The sequence below is a fragment of the Haliotis rubra genome, unplaced genomic scaffold, assembly GCF_003918875.1.
Source record: "Haliotis rubra isolate DU_JTF1 unplaced genomic scaffold, ASM391887v1 Scf461, whole genome shotgun sequence".
NCBI classification, from domain to species: Eukaryota; Metazoa; Mollusca; class Gastropoda; order Lepetellida; family Haliotidae; genus Haliotis; species Haliotis rubra.
Window position 1 is genome coordinate 531,943 of NW_025767148.1, and position 6,966 is coordinate 538,908.

The window sequence follows — 6,966 nt, forward strand, 5'->3', positions numbered from 1 at the left end:
TTCATAATATACAGGAGTGAGTGAGTTTAGTTTTACGCCGCACTCAGCAATATTCCAGCTTTATGACGGCGGTCTGTAAATAATAGAGCCTGGACCGGACAATCCAGTGATCAACAGCATGAGCATCGATTTACGCAATTGGGAACCGATGACATGTGTCAACCAAGTCCGCGAGCCTGACCACCCGATCCCGTTAGTCGCCTCTTACGTCAAGCATGGGTTACTGAAGATCAATATTCTATCGCAGATCTTCACGGTTCTAATATACAGGAAATATACTAAAAGTAACAATTATGTCAATGACTCAGTTGATGGTATTTTACATGTATATTTCGTTTATTAACAGCAATGTAAATCTCTATAATGTGTTCATGTTTGAATATACATGTATAAAGCTAAATGATATCCATTTCGCATCTCTTTTATCTTGATTGTGAAAATAGTTGCTTGCTCTTTATAACAAATAAATATATCTACATTTCAATGCCATACGTGGAAGGTTGAGGGATCAGGTTCTTTGTGACTATGATTGAAAACGGTGACACGGATAACACTCGATAAATACATCATATTTTTCATAATATACAGGAGTGAGTGAGTTTAGTTTTACGCCGCACTCAGCAATATTCCAGCTTTATGGAGGCGGTCTGTAAATAATCCAGTCTGGACCGGCCAATCCAGTGATCAACAGCATGAGCATCGATCTGCGCAATTGGGAACCGATGACATGTGTCAACCAAGTCAGCGAGCCTGGCCACCCGATCCCGTTAGTCGCCTCTTACGTCAAGCATGGGTTACTGAAGATCAATATCGCAGATCTTCACGGGTCTAATATACAGGAAATATACTAAAAGTAACAATTATGTCAATGACCCAGTTGATGGTATTTTACATGTATATTTCGTTTATCAACAGCAATGTAAATCTCTATAATGTGTTCATGTTTGAATATACATGTATAAAGCTAAATGATATTCCATTTCGCATCTCTTTTTAATTCTTTTCTAATGTTTAATGGCGTGACAGGAATGTAGTGTGGGTTTATTTTTTAGCAATATTCCAGCAATATCACGGCGGGGGACACCATAATTGAGCTTCACACATTGTACCCATGTGGGGAATCGAACCCGGGCCTTCAGCGTGACGAGCGGAAGCTTTTAACCATCGGGCTACCCCGCCACCAGTAAGTTTTATTATACGTGCATATGTTTGCATACATCAGCACTAATGCAGGGCCATTTCTTGTGTCCCCCGCCGTGATATTGCTGGAACATTGCTAAAAGCGGCGTAAAACCATACTCACTCACTCACTCACTAATGCACGGCATTAATTCGTACATAACACATAGGGGGACAAGGTAGGCACATATTCAATTAACTACGGCAATAACGAAATCAGAAGGACCACTAATTTTAGTTCGTTTTAACTTAGTTCGTTCGTTCGATAAAAAGTATACCAAGTTGCGCGATAAAAAAACAACAGTTAGTTATAACCGTCAGCTCGTTATAAACGTGTTTGATATAGAGAATATTATATGAGTGTCCATGTCATACTATGTTTACGACACGAGTGCCTAAATGTTGGTAGCGAGAGCGAGGGATATACCGATATTTAGGCACGAGTGTCGTAAACATAGTATGATATGGACACGAATATAATATTCTGTTTATTACCAAAGTCGTCAAATTGAAAATTAACCCAAATCTGCTTTCAAACAGGCTGTCTACCCGCCGTCGCCGCATGTAGAACGCAACGTCACAGAAAAAAACGTGACGTCATAGCATTGTTCATGACGTCACGTCACTATGCCAGAGTGATATTTTGCCCTAGGGCATCGTATGAAAAATATTAACCCCGATATGTTCGCCTACTCGTAGGTAATAAATAAACATACTTTATACGGTATTCCATATCTGATGTGGGTTCGCATATTATACTCAACAACATCTTTTAATATCACAAACCATGAAACACTGGACTATATAAATATATGAAGTATGTGCGTACAGTGTATGAATTAATTTTGAAACACAGTGACCAGGAGGGCTAAGTAAAAATGTTGCTAGCCCACATCATACTTCATCGGTCCCGCAAAATATCAATATCAAAATGCACATCGGTCAGAATTGGTGTGATGTTGGTAACTGAAGATGGTAAGTTATTGTCGCCTCTTTTGCACAACGCTATTATCATTTTTTTATGTAACGATCTTTATGTGACAAAGATAAGAAATATCACGAAACATTTGCGGACGTATTTTTCACCTTAATAATTGACTTTATCATATTCATGTGCATTAAATAAAGAGCCAGTCGCAATATCTTTAACAATATATGTCTGTCTTAAATCACCTGAAGAAGGGGCAAGAAGTAGCCCAGAAACGTTGTCATTCATATACAATAAACAAGAAGCTGCCATCCATATACTCGTCTTATATATTCACCAACTTCTAAATGCCTAAATGCCTCTCAAGAATCTAATACATACACTACTGGCCTGATTCACAATCAGCTAGCTTGGCTAGCGGGCCAGTAGCTATTTCTCTCTCTCTCTCTCTCTCTCTCTCTCTCTCTCTCTCTCTCTCTCTCTCTCTCTCTCTCTCTCTCTCTCTCTCTCTCTCTCTCTCTCTCTCTCTCTCTCTCTCTCTCTCTCTCTCTCTCTCTCTCTCTCTCTCTGTGTTTTATTTCCCTGTTTGATGAAGGAAATAGCAAGGTATTCACTCAGGTATTCATGTATGTGTACACGTTTTATTGGGAAAACTGTTCAGTCATGCATAACCATTGTTACCAGAATTGCTCCATACGTAAATGGGATTTCTCAGTTCACCATAAATCATATAAGTATTGAGGTCTAAACGCTCCCTGTTTGGTCTGAATGGGTTTCACTCACAAAAACGTGTTGAATATTGCTTTCTATACTGGCCTTTTAAGGCAACGCATTTTCGAACCATTCATATGTACATTATGTTGTAAGAGGTGACTAACGGGATCGGGCGGTCAGGCTTGCTGATTTGGTTGACACGTCATCGTATCCCAATTTCGCAGATCGATTCTGATGATGTCAATCACTGGGTTTTGTGGTTCAGACTTGATTATTCGCAGACCGCTGTCATATAGCTGGGATATTGCTGAGTCTGGTATCAAACAGCGTGTGATATTTACATATGTGACACGTCCATATTGTCCATACAAAGGGTCACTAATTCCTACCAATACCAGAGGACATGAAATAACGGTAGTGACAATTTTAATAGTAGCCAGTTTTATATGTTTACTTTGAAAGATGATTGAATGAAATTTGTCAGTCAAATATTTCAGAATGTTTAAAGAATATGTAATAGGCAAAAGACTGCATGTTGCGGCAGAGACACTGTGGCGGTGTATAATTTCATCACCGTAACGGCCCTATCACAGTCGTGTTGACCATACTCTACAGAATACTCCACCATACTCTACAGAAAGCAGTACAGAATGACAGGGTTATGACCGTCAAATGTGAAATCTTGGACACTATAGGACGTAAGCTCTATAAATGTTCTACATAGACTGTTATATGTCACTAGAAAAGATATGTATTTTTGTTAATAACCCTGCCTTAATAAAATATATAATTTATTACTAAGTGATTGTTTGGGACAAGTTTTTATGGATAACAACTTCTTTATTTCGTGAGTGCGACGTTTCGATACAGATTCTTGTACCGTTGTCAAGCAAGAGTGATACATGAAGTGGAGGAGCTGCTTATTTATACTGTATATAACAATGAAACTACATACATTGTAATTGACAAAGGAAACAACATAATTGCCATAATGGTTAAGCAGTAAGCTGAAAGCTGATGAAGCCAGTGAGTACACAAAGGATAGTGAATGGAAGCCAGAGATGTATAAATACAGGAGTGGTACAATGAAGGAGATGTTTATACAATAGGTGCGATGTTTATACAATAGATTGGGCTTGGTGGAGGAGTGGATCATGAGCTGATGGAATGAAGTATCCTTGGTCACGGTTGTTATCCATAAAAACTTGTCCCGTATTGTACGTCTCAACTTCTAAAATGCCACCCGAATCATGTGAGTGAGTGAGTTTAGTTTTACGCCGCGCTTAGCAACAGTCCAGCTATATGCGGCGTGCAGAATATTACACCAAACAAATTATTTTAAAAAATTGAACACACACGTTCAAGTAAATAGGTATGGATGAGCTTAATTATCCCAACATGTTATTTTATAGCTAATTGAAGAAGCAGAGAGCGTTATGTTCTTGTTAAAACTTATTAACTATGAATGTCCAGATACTGTGTGTTCATGATGCCAATATTTTGTCACACGCGGAATCAGCTTTAAAACTCAACTCACTCACTTAACGGATTGTCGATTATCCAGTGTAACATATATAGTCCATCCTATTGCGTTATACGTTATCCCAGCAGTGCAGGCATTTTCAGATTTACAAATGTTTGGATGGTATAGTGACTGATCCAATTTGATCCTATTTCTGTGATTTTACCTTGATATTTAATCATGTAAAAATGTGATGTCTATTACGTATGCTATGATATAAAAAAAACACATTTGATATATTTGAATCCATAAACAACCCCACTTTGCCATTGCTATAAAAATCTGAAATTCTACTTAGGTATATAGGTATATATACAGTACACAGCAAATGTTTACATATATTTCTCATGTAACAATGAAGTTCGTTCCGTTCGTATCGTCAAAACAGTGTCTGCCCATAAGGGCTTTTTCAGACAATCAAACTTGCATGCAATATAGCGATTACTACTCTCTTGCTGTAACCCTTGTTTGGTTGTAAATCTACACATGTTATTTGTCATCATTCACTTGATGGTCAGTCAATGAATTTATAACAGGTATAATTAGTGATAACACCACTCAGATTACACGACAAAGGTTCCCATTTGGCATTTCTTGTGTCAGAAGTAAATACTCATCATTATAAATTTAGGTCTGATGTGGCAAATGTATTACATGTTATGTAATATGCGCATGGAAGTGCAGCAAGAGGAATTATCAGCTGAGTTTCAAAACAAACATCGTTCAAAGGATTAACCGATAACACGCTGATTGATTAATTGCTTTTATCCTGCACAGCGGATTTGTCAAAAGGTAGTGTTTATGTATGTAGATTCACTAATCTATATTGAATACACCCTGTCGTAAAGTTTCTTTGTAAAAACAACTTCCTTCCTTCAAAGGATTAACCGCCAAAACCTTGATTGGTAGCTCAATATTGGCTAACTAATGGCGGACATCATGCAATTACTTGCCAGGTGTGCTATCTTGGGTGACCAATGTGATACACCAATGTGAAAAACCTGAAACTATAGATAACTTTTTCGCATATTAGACCGTTAAAAGACACATGACATATGGAACAGGATTCTTTGTCAGCTGCAGATAAATGGCATCTCATTACTTTATGTGGATATTGATGGATACATTCCCCTAACAAGGTAATAGCCTGATATTGTTGCTATAACTTTAGTCTGTTTTAATTTTAATATTTGCATTTTGTTTTAATCAATTTGTTATGGCATTCAACAGAATCATTTTTTTGCCGTGAAAGGTAATGAGACAGACAATATACACTAGATCGCACTTAGGGCGTGTGTGTGAAATATGATACACTAGGTATTACAGCCATGTTATAAATTCACTAAGTATAAGCAGATCGTGTGCATTTTATTAAGTTTCAAAATGCATACAAATATGATAATAAACTAATTAGGATTATAAGACAAAATATACATGCGTACATTGACTTCGTTATTTCAGTCCTAACATTTTGTACCACTGGCAGATGGTTAATGTTTGAAACAACATCTAGGAACAACAGCCAATTAGGAAAACGTAAATGCTATCAAAACAATGCTTGCAATGCTTGAGAAAAACATCTTGATCAGGACACACTAAAACTTTTAACTACAGCAATTTGAGAAGGGTGGATTTTGTCCATTTTTCTGTTAAGAAGAGATGGATTCTGTCCGGGGTGGCAATTTTGGGGTGGATTTTGTCCGGGTGGAGTTTGTCCGGTTACCTTGGGATTGAGAGGGTTGGGGTGTCACCTCATTACTGTAAAGTTGGACAAAGCTAAACCATCTGACCCCATGTTGGGGCATTACTCAACGGACAATGCGTGTAGAGTGACAACATTTCTCGTGTAATGATAGATCTTCAACTACTACTGACCTGGTCAGCGGGATACATTATGACAGGTAATCTATTTCAGTGTCAACTTGTATAATGAAATGTGGACAGAATGCTTTGACATTAATAGAGTATATGGTCAGAATGCTTTGACATTTAAAGATTTAAATTTGTATAATTTATAATTCATGCACATTTTAGTTCATGCAACCCGACGCCCCCATCAGTTTGTCACATCTTTCGATCAAATCACCCCTCTCTCGATGGCTTGAAATACGCATTTTAGTCGGAAAACACACGTTAAATCCCCCAATCCCCATCACCACCATCATCATCATTTAAAGAGTCTTTTTTACTGATTATTTGTTGAATGACAGTTTCTAAATGTTGTCTTCTAGATACTCTCAGAAATGTTTTCGAAGGTTTCCAATAAAATGAATTTGGTGATAAATAATATCTTAACATGGACACTGTGGACAACCGCGCAGTTATGGAACTTTTTTATATTTACGGTGCAGTTCTAATATATTTATCCATTGTTGATTGTACCCAAGACGCTCTGATTGTACTAGCTGTTCTTATGCTGTAGAAACCATTTCTTTAACTACCCCCCTTAATGTATTAGAAAATGAACCTTCCCCAACTTGTCGCAGATCAGTATTTGCAACACTCCGCACGTACGTGCTAGAAGTGGAGCGAACGGGACGGGCAAAATGCTGTAAAACGACTCGGTGCTGGTCTAGTGACGTCATCAAGGTGACGTCAGGGCATGAAATAATAATTTTATTGT